Source organism: Notolepis coatsorum, assembly GCF_963971535.1.
Source record: "Notolepis coatsorum genome assembly, chromosome: 7".
Lineage (NCBI taxonomy): Eukaryota > Metazoa > Chordata > Actinopteri > Aulopiformes > Paralepididae > Notolepis > Notolepis coatsorum.
Genome location: NC_140171.1, coordinates 73,377,797 through 73,389,544, shown reverse-complemented (window position 1 = coordinate 73,389,544; position 11,748 = coordinate 73,377,797). Strand labels below are relative to the sequence as shown.

Here is an 11,748-nt window from a genome sequence, read left to right as displayed (position 1 = left end):
GCAAAGCGTTTCCATGGCCTGTCTATTATAGAAAACCGCAACAGACCAGAGTCTGGTATCATACCAGGACACATACTACGCACATACTATATAACTATACAGATGACTACATAACACAAGATAGAGGATAGGTTTAGTAATGCTATCAAGTAAAGAAAAGAAAAGAAACGTGAAAAGAAAAAACTCTCCTTCTGGAAAAAGCAACGTTTCAGGAACAAACAAAAAAACATAAACATTTATTTTCATGCATTTTATAAATGATAAGGAAGGTTTACATTGGCTGCTGAGGTCACAGAGCTTACTTAGCATATTGAGGACAGTGTAACGCAAACAAACAAAAAAGAGGAGTGTGAAAAGAGATGTGTGTGTATTAATGTCGGTGAAGAGAGGAGCAAAACAGTTGGCTAAATGTTGCTCAAAGTTAGCTATTATTGGCAGTTGGTATATTTGTAGAAGGTGCTGTTTTAGCTAGTGTTAGCTACTGAAGTGGGTTTTAATGATACTGTTGTTTGTTTGGTGTGTGCAATGTATACCAAGCCCTTAAAGTCTTACATTGACATGCACAGTAGTGTCTACATGCATGCAAAGCATGGCAGCCCAAACAACCTCACATGAAGGACTAAGAACCCAAACATAACATGGGAGGTGGGCTGTGAATAGAATGTGAATTGATCCTTTTAAACTATTATGTGTTTATGTGCTTTTTCTTCCCACCACATGGTGGCGCAGTGGTTAGCACTGTTGCCTCACAGCAAGAATGTCCCGGGTTCAAACCCCAGCAGGGGTGGAGTTTGCATGTTCTCCCCATGTTTGCGTGGGTTCCACCGGGTACTCCGGTCTCCCCACTTCATAAAAGACATGCATGCTAGGTATATCCTGCCGTGGCCCTTGACCAAGGTACTGGCATTAAAAATGGAAAATGGTGCATTTATATAGCTCTTTTATCCAAAGCATTAAAAAATGTTGTTCCTCACATTCACCCATTCACTCACACATTCACACGCCGATGGGCGAAGGCAACCATGCAAGGTGCCAACCTGCTCATCGGGAGCAATTAGGGGTTCTATTTCATTATGGCTTACGCTCAGCATCATCTGCACTGTACTTCACTTCGTGCACGTGTCGTGCACTGAATAAAAAATTCCACCATGTACCTTTACATCCCAACATTCGTCTGGCCACACCCCCATCCGCTTACCTTCATAAGCAGGTGTGTGGTCACCTACTCGCCTCCTTCTTCACTTTCACCACAAGGAAGTGCCTTCGGTAGATCCCACACTTGACGAGGTTGTTAGCTGAAGAAAGTTGAGACGTGTTTACATTGTTGCTTGTTTTTTCTTCTCTCATATATTCTAAATAAAAAAGCTAAGTCATAATGTCTACTTCGGAGTAGTGTTGTCAAAAATATCGAAGTATCGATACATATCGATACTGAATATTTAAAACGGCTTCGATACTCATTTCCCGAAATACCGATACTTTCTGCAGTATCGGTACCAGCTGGCGAGTGTTCTACAGCAAGTTGTTGACACGCTGTTCAGAGCACGCTTGCCCCTCCGCCTCCTCCGAGTCCAGCCCTCCCCCTCACAGAGCCGTCTTCAGACATTTTAGCTGAAGATGGCAAATGCAGAGCCTCCGCAACTTGTGCTTGTGGATAAAGAAAACAGCAGAAGTGCTGTTTGGAGGTACTTCGGGTTTGAAGTAAACAACGAAGGACAAGCTAAAAATGCCCCAATGCTATTTGCAAGCGGTGTTACAGAGCAGTGCCAGCACGGATCTCCATAAAGAAATGAAAGAGGTTCGTGACAGCTGCTCTTTCAACGTCACTGTGACTGAAGCATTAAACCATTAACTCTAGTTTAATACATAATACATTGTCTACTGATGGCGCATAATATCAACAGCTGATTCGTTGTAACGTTACAGCTATCAGCTAACGTTAGCTACTCTATATATATATATATATATATATATTTTTGGTATCGAAATGGTATCGACTCTGGTTCCTCTGCTTCCGGGGAATCGTCCGCTGTTGGGCGGCCGGTTCCCTTGGTTGCGGGGGATTTGAGACGCAAACTTTTTGCGTCAGCTCGCTCCCGTCGCAAGATGGTGGCTTGCAGACGCGAACGGCCTGGTTTTGGTGAGTTGCTGGAGCCAGATGAGGATGCGTCGGTCTCTACATGCCCGATGGAGACAGAGGACTACATGATAGAGGCGGACGGGTTCTTGTTTGAAGGCCCGGTGGAGACATCTTCCCTGCCTATCCAGGTAACACTGGAGGGGGGTGAGATGTCTCCTTGGGGTTCCCCGTCCGAAGATGTTGGGGTAGAACCTCCGACTCGTCATTGTACCCAAAAAATCCAAGCCTGCTTGCCTCAACGACTACCGCCCTGTAGCTCTCACCTCCATAGCCATGAAGTGCTTTGAGAAGCTAGTAAAGGGCTACATCTGCTCCTCCCTCCCCATCAACATGGACCCCCTGCAATTTGCATACCGCCCCAACAGGTCCACGGAGGACGCCATATCCCATGTGCTGCACACAGCAGCATCACACCTGGACAAGAGGCAGGGGAACTATGTGAGAATGCTATTCATCGACTACAGCTCGGCATTCAATACCATAGTCCCCTCCATACTCATAGCCAAGCTCAGGGACCTGGGCTTGGGCTATGACCTCTGCCAGTGGGTCTTGGACTTCCTGACTGGCAGACCCCAGGTGGTGAGAGCAGGCAACTGCACCTCCTCATCCATCACCCTCAACATAGGGGCCCCCCAGGGCTGTGTTCTGAGTCCCCTCCTCTACTCCCTGTACACACACGACTGTGTGGCTCAGCGGAGTAGCAATACAATCGTCAAATTTGCTGACGACACAGTGGTGGTGGGCCTGATCTCTGCCAACGACGAGAGGGCCTACCTGGAAGAGGTCAAGGTCCTGGCGGGATGGTGCCAGGAAAACAGCCTCTCCCTGAACGTCAGCAAAACAAAGGAGATGATTGTGGACTTCAGGAGGTCGGGGGTCAAGGACTACAGCCCCCTCAGCATCGACGGGGCACCGGTTGAGAGAGTCAACAGCTTCAAGTACCTCGGAGCCCACATATCCGAGGACTTGACATGGACCATACACATTAACAGTGTGGTGAAGAAGGCACGACAACGCCTCTACTTCCTCAGGCGCCTAAGGAAGTTCCAAGTCAGCCAGAAGATCCTTAAGAACTTCTACTCATGTACAATAGAGAGCATCTTGACCGGCAACATCACCTCCTGGTTTGGGAATAGCACTGCAAAAGACCAAAGCAGACTACAAAGAGTGACACGTTCAGCCGAACGCACAATTGGAGGGGGGCTCCCCACCCTCCAGAACATTTACTACAAGCGTTGCAAGGGGAAGGCTAAGAGAATTATTAAGGACTCGAGCCACCCGAACAACTGCCTCTTTGAACTGCTGCCGTCAGGCAAGCGATACAGGAGTCTCAAGGCGAGCACAGAAAGACTCAGAAGTAGCTTCTATCCCCAGGCCATCAGGCTGCTAAACGAACAATGAATGAACACTACACAACAACAACCACCAAACACACATAGCACACACATCCACACGCACACACTCACTTTAAACAAACACACTGTAGCACCCACTACACACACTTTATAGCACACACCCACTTTAAACAAACACACTGTAGCACCCACTCCCCACACTTTATATTTATGGATGAAGGATTGCACTACAACTCGTACACCTTACTGTAAATTGTACCTAAAATTGTACCTCATCCCATTTCTGCTTTGCACTAGATAGTACTGTACATTAGTACACTGCATAGTATTGTGTATTGTATATTATATGGTAACTCAGAACATTGTACATATGTCTATACCGAACAACTGTGACCTCATTTTCTTCTTCTAAATTCATGCTATATTATGTTATTATGTTATTTGATACTATCTTGTCTAGCACAGTCTCTGGAGCGTAACAGTAAGAAGCATTTTGTATGAAAGTATTCTGTACTTCTGTATGACAACTATTAAAGAACTTGAACTTGAACTTGCTATCAGCCACATCAGAATGTGGCTCCTTGACCAGTAGTCTGCTGTATGTGAGGGACACGGGCTCGGAGGAGGAAAGTATGCAGGGGGAACTGCGTGCTTTGTTTCCCGAGCTCATGGCGGCGGCGGCAGTCGCAAACGGCGTGCCGCAGCCACTGCCTGTTCCTGTCCCTGATGATCTCATAGGTCATCTATGGCAACGTCGCCCGGTGAGAAGGGTGGACGTTGTCTACCCATTTTTCCCCTCAATGGCGGCCTATGTCCGTCAGGGTCAGGTGGTCTCCCACATCATAGGCCTTACTCCTGCCTACGTGCAAGTCACGCGGGTGGCAGGTTTGGTCAACGGTATGAAGGAGGGCGTGCCACGGCTTGATAGGCCGATGGCGGCGCTCCTTTGTCTGGAGATGGTGTGGGAGCCGTTACGGAAGCCGGTTCCCCAAGGGAAATCGGCGAGGCGGTTGGCATATTGGAGCGACCAGTCATTTATCACCGGAACACAATCTCTAGCTGCCGCGTCTAACATCGCGCAGCTGGCAAGATTCATGTCCGGGATATTGACGGGCGGCACGGAGCTGACTGATGTACAACATGATCAGCTCGCCCAGTCGGCAGGAGCCATCCTGCATCTGACTCAGCCGCAGGCTATAGCCGCTGGGAAAGTGCGCGCCCTGGCAACTCTGACCCAGCGCCACCTTTGGCTGGAGCAGGCTCGTGTGCCGGAGAAGAAGAGGATTCCTCTTCTGGCGGCACCCCTCTTCGATGCTGGACTATTCGGGACGGCACTGCAACTGATGACCTCAACTTGCAGAGAGATGCAGGAGGAGCGCTCCGTGCTCCAGCCTCATTTCCCCCCTCCCGATGTCGCCGGTGGAGTCAGACGGCTGCCACGTCGTCGAGGATCCTCCGCCGTGGCCGCCGCTGCCACCACCGCCACTGCTGGACCTTCAAGGAAGAAGGCCAGGAGGAGAGAGGGCGCCTCCGCCACTGCAGCCGGCCCATCTACGCCCGGAGGTGACGGTAGGGACCGTCGTGACCAGCCGCCGATCATTTACCGTCCCTCCGGGGCTCCCCGAGGTGGCAAATCCCGAGCGGCTCGTGGCAGGCGTCGCTAAGACCCAGTGACTTTTTCCCCCTGTGGTCTCCCCCTGTTCCCGTCCCGGCCCCACTATGATTTTGCTCAAAAATAAAGAGTCCCCTCTAAAGGGGGACTGTATTTTTTGTTAACAAACTGTGTGTTTATTCACCAAACATATGATGGGGTTGCAACGTGTGAATCTTTCGCTAGTCGGTTGGTCACATGACTCAATGTTACCGTGGCTTTTCAATCTATGGCTCACGTGGGAAGTCTCTCTGGGGAGTTCCGTCTATCCTCTGTGGTAGGGATGACGGGATATAAAAATTTAACCAATTTTTATCCTCGGCTGCGTCAAGTGGGATTCATGTCAAGTCTGTGTTTCTTTCTTTTTTAATAAAAAAGTGTGGAGAATGTGAAGCACGACACCCTTCTTGTCGTTCTCCCAGGCGCCTTGAGGGATCGATGTGGGGTCTGGTTAGACTGTCCATTGATATGTTTTGTGTCCCGACGCATACATAGTGCTGGCTCGGGGTGTTTCTGATAAGAATCATGCGGGTGGCTAGTACGCCTTGGTTACTTGTTATTAAAACAGCGTTTTTATGAAGCAACTGGGATGGGGGATTTTTTCCTCTTCCGAGAGCCTGTTACTGGGTCTCGACGGATTCTCGTTCATATCTGGGGGATGTTAACGGAATAGATCAAAACATAGGTAGAGGGGTCTCACGCCCTTGGGGTGGGCCACCGAGCGCGGTTCAAACCGGACCGTCTGGGTGGCGCCCTCTTTTCATGTTTTAGATCAACACGCATATCTGCCCCTTCTCCTGGAGTAGGCATGTCGGCGTGGTTAGGGCACGGGACTGGTTCTGGTCGCGCTGGTCCAGGTCAGTTAACCTGTTGTCCGCTGGGGATGCAGATCTGCTGTTCTGGTACCCAGAGCCTGAGGGACTTGGGCTTTTTTCAGGGGGAAGAATGCCGGGTCGGCCCGGGTGTCACAGGGTTAGGCGTTATGGAGACCCTTTGTTGGGTACACTTTGTACCTGGCACTATTGTAAGGGGCTGGTTCTCCTTCTTTCGCTCCTCTCTCACGCATGGCGAAGAGGGGGCTGTTGGGGTGGTCTTCTGGACCTCTGGTAATCCTGTGTGCTTCCCGGGCTGCCGGGCCCGGTCCGAAGTAATGTTTCGTTGATACCGTAGGCCTGGGATAACCCTTTTTTGGAAACTGGAACACTTGTGCTGCGGTATAGCTGGTGTATACCCGCAGGTGTGTTTTGGAGTTTTTTCTTGAGGGGTTATAGGAACAACCACCGTTGTGTACCAAGAGGGTGGTTGATTCCCTGGTGTGTTGGAGCAGAGTCAACTCCCGGGGTACCCGGTTGAGTGTGCCCCTGCACGTTCATGACGTCTGCCAATCGTGTCAGCCTTCTCTGCCTCGACCCCTCTGGGTGGGGGTTTTTGATGGAGGCTTTGTCATGGTGCTCAACAACGCCAGCATACGCCCCTTCCGCCAGGGGGGCTGTTTTCAGTTGACTCCTTTTGCGCCTGTCTTGTCCGCAGTGCTCCAGGCTCAGGTCTACAGCCTGCTGCCTGGTTTCCCCGGTGCGCTGCCTGCTTCCGTTGGTTGAAGTTTTTGAGTGCTTACGGCCATGCTGACTGCCTTGTCTGCAGGGTCAGTGCGCCAGGCGGTGTGCTATTGGGGGGAAAGGGCCCGCTCTTGGAGGGGCCCTATCCGAATACGCTGGCGATGTGGGGGGCGGTGTCACTAAGTGACCGCCTGGTGGGGTCTTGATGCCTGGCGTCATTGACTTCTCCGGGCCCCCTTTTTCCAGGGGATCCAGTCCCTTCAGTGGGTCTGGGTCTTACTTCGCACTCCGCTGCTACAGCCTTGCCACGGGGTTGGGTTTGCTCTTGACCCCGTGATTTTGGGGGCAGTAACGAGGGTTGTTCCTTCCGTTCGTTCCCTGGTGGCATGCGGGTTGTGCGTGTGCATAGTTGTGGGGTCAAGCCACGGTCTGCTCACCCTGTGCGTTGAGTTGCTTGAGTTCCTCTTCGCACGGTCGGATCCGTCTCCCTCCCGTAAACCTCCAATGGGGAGGGTATCCTCCATTAGGGAGGGTCGGGGGGGCTCGGTCCTCCTCGGTCTTATGGTTGTGGGGGGCCTCAGCGGGGTACATTTGTCGAGCTATGGCTCCCGCTCAGCTCCTCTTGTGCAGATGATGCTGAGCGTAAAGGCCTCTGCATGCTACAGAAACTTCAGAGCAACTGCAACACAACATCGGCGCGATTTCAGCGCGGTTGTTTTAGAGGGTCTTGTAGACTGTGTTCCTTGGACGTTGCGTACATGTCCCCAGAATCTAATCTGAACAACCGTTGCGTTGATATTGCGTAGCAGTGATTGGTTGGTTAGCGAATGGGGGCGGGGCTGTCATAGAATAATATTAGTCCCGCAGAGAATAATATCCTCCATTGTTGAAGCCAGCGTTGACGCTAAATAATCAGCGTCACATAGCTCGCCTTTTTCTGAAAACCCAAGCACATATTGTTCCATAGTGTAAGATTCTGATCAAACTGGCCAGTATCACGTCTTCGTCTGTTTGGCCCTCCATCCAATTCCTCTGCGTTGTGTACTTTTAATGGTCCTGACGTCTCCGATACTGGTAGATAAGATCCTTATCTCCCCCCCGTTAGTGCAATCCGTAAACCATAATACTTCCCCACCTCCGTAAGAATTCGACACTTCGACAACGTGAAATACCTTACAAGGAAAAGCGTGGTTTTATTTCTCTAAACAGAAACCTCAGCTCAGATGTTAACAGATTGTATTGTCCTTGAAGAGTATATTTCTAATGATCTTTCGGTGTGTCCATATTATCGTCCTTTTGCTGTTCAGTCCAATAGTGTTCAGGCCTGTTCGTTAGCCGAACCCTCCTCGTGTTAGCCGAAGCTACTGTAATGATGATGTGGCATTCTCCCTTTCACCCCCCCTCCGTGGTGGAGGAGGAAGAGTCTTCGTGTGATCTCAGTCCTACTCGCTCTTGGTCATATTCTGGTCTGCCTTACACCCGGAAACACCGTTCGATTTATAGATGTTCGTCGTCGCAACGACGGCCCCGCCTTCTGGTTGTCATGCGACGTGTTGTCATGACAACTGCATAACCTTTAACACTAATAAACTCACGTTTCATTAAGATGAACCTCTCCCTCCTGGGCCTACAGTACACTCTTATCTGTGTTCTTCCAAGGAATGCAAAACAAAACACCCTCGCTGGCAGTGTATTCAATCCGCTGGTCACCGTTCTATCACCGTCTCCTGCTTCCATGCACATTTCGATCTACCATTTTAGCTGTGGTCATCTCTCCCCAATCTATACATCACATACATTGAAAAAGCACCGTTTTCTCTCAATCCCCCCTTGATTCTTATCACCCCTCAGAATCATAAGACTACTTGGTTTTTCAATTAATTATACACAAAAATAGACTCATAACAATTAGGGCCCCGCCGTCTGCTGTTTTCCTTTTGTTTTCCATTACCTGCATCACACCCAAACCAGAAAGGATAAACAACGGTCATGGAGGAGAGAGAGAGAGAGAGACAGAGAAAAACACAGATTGCAACTTTTCAGACGACACACCTAAACCCTTCGGCCCCCCTATTCGGTACCCCACGTCCAAATCAGAGCGCTCCCTTCCCTCTCTTACAGTACACCTCCCATCTCGGGCCGGTCCCATCTTCTAGGGCAAGGGCCCCTTTCAGTGACGGCTCCTTTCCTGAGCTGGTCCCCCTTCCAGGGCGCGGTCCCCTAGGCAAAAATGTCCCCCCTGGTCTGCTACTGCTCAGTGTCTCTGGCTGTCCTCTCCACATCTGCTCCTCCACCGCCGCCGTCTCCTCCCTCTCGTCGTGGATCATCTGTGTACCAGGCTGCGGTGCCTGGCCCCTGCGGCTTCCTCCTCCTCCAGTCTGTCTCCTGGTCATCTCCATCGCTGTCGGTGTCATTCCCCCCTTGCGTCGTGGATCATCTGTGTACCAGGCTGCGGTGCCTGGCCCCTGCGGCTTCCTCCTCCTCCAGTCTGTCTCCTGGTCATCTCCATCGCTGTCGGTGTCATTCCCCCCTTGAAAGCAGAAACACAACACCGGCAGTCGTCTGTACATCGATTTCCCTTGTTTTGCTATTAGTCTACCGTGGCTTTGGGCCTGCAGCTCGTTCTCTATATATTTTTTTCCTCTGCAAGCCCCTATTTGTTCTCTATTAGTCCCCCACCTTCTCAACACCCATATCTAATCCTACAGGGCTGTTCCCTGTTTTGTTGTCTTCCGGCGTGACACCAGCAGCTAAACGATACCCACTCGGCGCTCTACGTTTGTCCCACGGTTGACCCCCAGCGCGCGCCAGTTCTTTCTGGTGACGTGTCCCCTCAAGACTCTGCCTATTTATTAGGTGTGAGAAGGCCCCACTGGAATTCAAACTCCCTCTTTATTCAATTATTAACCCATTCAAATAACTGCACCATCTTTCTGTGCAATTCTTATTTAATCTCATTAGATTCACTATTGAATCACTCCCCCACTCCGCCACTAGATGGTAGTACAGGCCTCTATCTAAATATTCCCCTATGGGTAATGAAAACTCCCCAGCACTACCCCCCCTCCGCCACTAGGTGGCGACCTACTCCTCCTCCATGGTGTTTTAGTTGACGTGTCACTTCCTGGTTCTTTATCTGTTGTTATCTCCTCGTGGTGCTCACGGCCATTTTGACTCGCTCATAATGGCTACTCTCTCACAAACAAAACGAACGCTGCCCCTCCTTCCAAGGCCTAAAAACACTGCTGTTTTCCTCTCTTTCCTATCCATTATCAGGGGACGCTTTCTCAGACTAATACTCTTGCCTGATCGGACATAATACACACTGGTACAATCTCCTTTCGACTTTCCTTCTGTTATGAAAACAGTCCCGCCATAACAATTTTTCGATCTGATTCAAGCGCCCCCCCCCCCTTTCCTCATCTCGCATTTACCCTCCTTAAACCAAAACTGTGCAGCCTGCCTCGTTTGCTTTTCATTCTCTGTAGATAACACCCTCGATTTTCACCATGGTTCTCTGCTCATATTATTACAGCTGGCATCTCTGTCGAACTAGAAATGTTTACGTTTACGGATTCACTATCTGTTCGTTTTTATTTGGCTTAAAATCAAAACAACCGTGTGCACAGTGAACTCACATTTTTGATCGGAGCGCTGTTTCCCCTACAGCGCTGGTTCGCCTCCTGACCGCTCGACTCGCCGCTCTCTCCCAGGGCTGACCGGCCTTGCTTCGATCATGATTCTCCCACACATTGATGACTGTTGTCCACTGTCGCCCCACTTGCTTTCTGGCTGTCATCAACAACCAACTGTTCCCGTTGTTTTAATCTCTTGCAAATCCGGGTCACGGCACCAACTGTAAGATTCTGATCAAACTGGCCAGTATCACGTCTTCGTCTGTTTGGCCCTCCATCCAATTCCTCTGCGTTGTGTACTTTTAATGGTCCTGACGTCTCCGATACTGGTAGATAAGATCCTTATCTCCCCCCCGTTAGTGCAATCCGTAAACCATAATACTTCCCCACCTCCGTAAGAATTCGACACTTCGACAACGTGAAATACCTTACAAGGAAAAGCGTGGTTTTATTTCTCTAAACAGAAACCTCAGCTCAGATGTTAACAGATTGTATTGTCCTTGAAGAGTATATTTCTAATGATCTTTCGGTGTGTCCATATTATCGTCCTTTTGCTGTTCAGTCCAATAGTGTTCAGGCCTGTTCGTTAGCCGAACCCTCCTCGTGTTAGCCGAAGCTACTGTAATGATGATGTGGCATTCTCCCTTTCACCCCCCCTCCGTGGTGGAGGAGGAAGAGTCTTCGTGTGATCTCAGTCCTACTCGCTCTTGGTCATATTCTGGTCTGCCTTACACCCGGAAACACCGTTCGATTTATAGATGTTCGTCGTCGCAACGACGGCCCCGCCTTCTGGTTGTCATGCGACGTGTTGTCATGACAACTGCATAACCTTTAACACTAATAAACTCACGTTTCATTAAGATGAACCTCTCCCTCCTGGGCCTACAGTACACTCTTATCTGTGTTCTTCCAAGGAATGCAAAACAAAACACCCTCGCTGGCAGTGTATTCAATCCGCTGGTCACCGTTCTATCACCGTCTCCTGCTTCCATGCACATTTCGATCTACCATTTTAGCTGTGGTCATCTCTCCCCAATCTATACATCACATACATTGAAAAAGCACCGTTTTCTCTCAATAGCATACGCCTTCAGTTGATCATGACAAATCCTCTCTTACCTTGACGATTAAAAAGCCTCCATAATTTAGTAAATAAAGCTGTAGCCAGCCAGCTAGCATTGGGTCTATTCAAAATGCTATCCACATTAGCTACATAGCTAACCAAGTAAATACAATGGTATCCGTCCTGAGGTAACGTTAAATACAACGTTTGCTAGTCGAAATGACTGGACACACACAGGGACAAGTTAAACATCAATCAATTAATTTATTCCAATAGGTAGTTTGAGCTGCATGTGAGCCGAGGTCCTCTCCATTGGAAACTAATGATGTTACGGTAACGTTAGCTCGA

General features: G+C 49.7%; 1 protein-coding gene across 1 annotated transcript in view; it reads left to right on the top strand.

Annotated features, from left to right (window-relative positions):
- LOC311231680 (prominin-1-A-like) overlaps nucleotides 1-11,748 on the top strand; it is a gene marked incomplete at its 5' end in the record, with an annotated part of 145,731 nt that overhangs the window by 127,528 nt on the left and 6,455 nt on the right. The gene's annotated exons all lie outside the window — the stretch shown is intronic.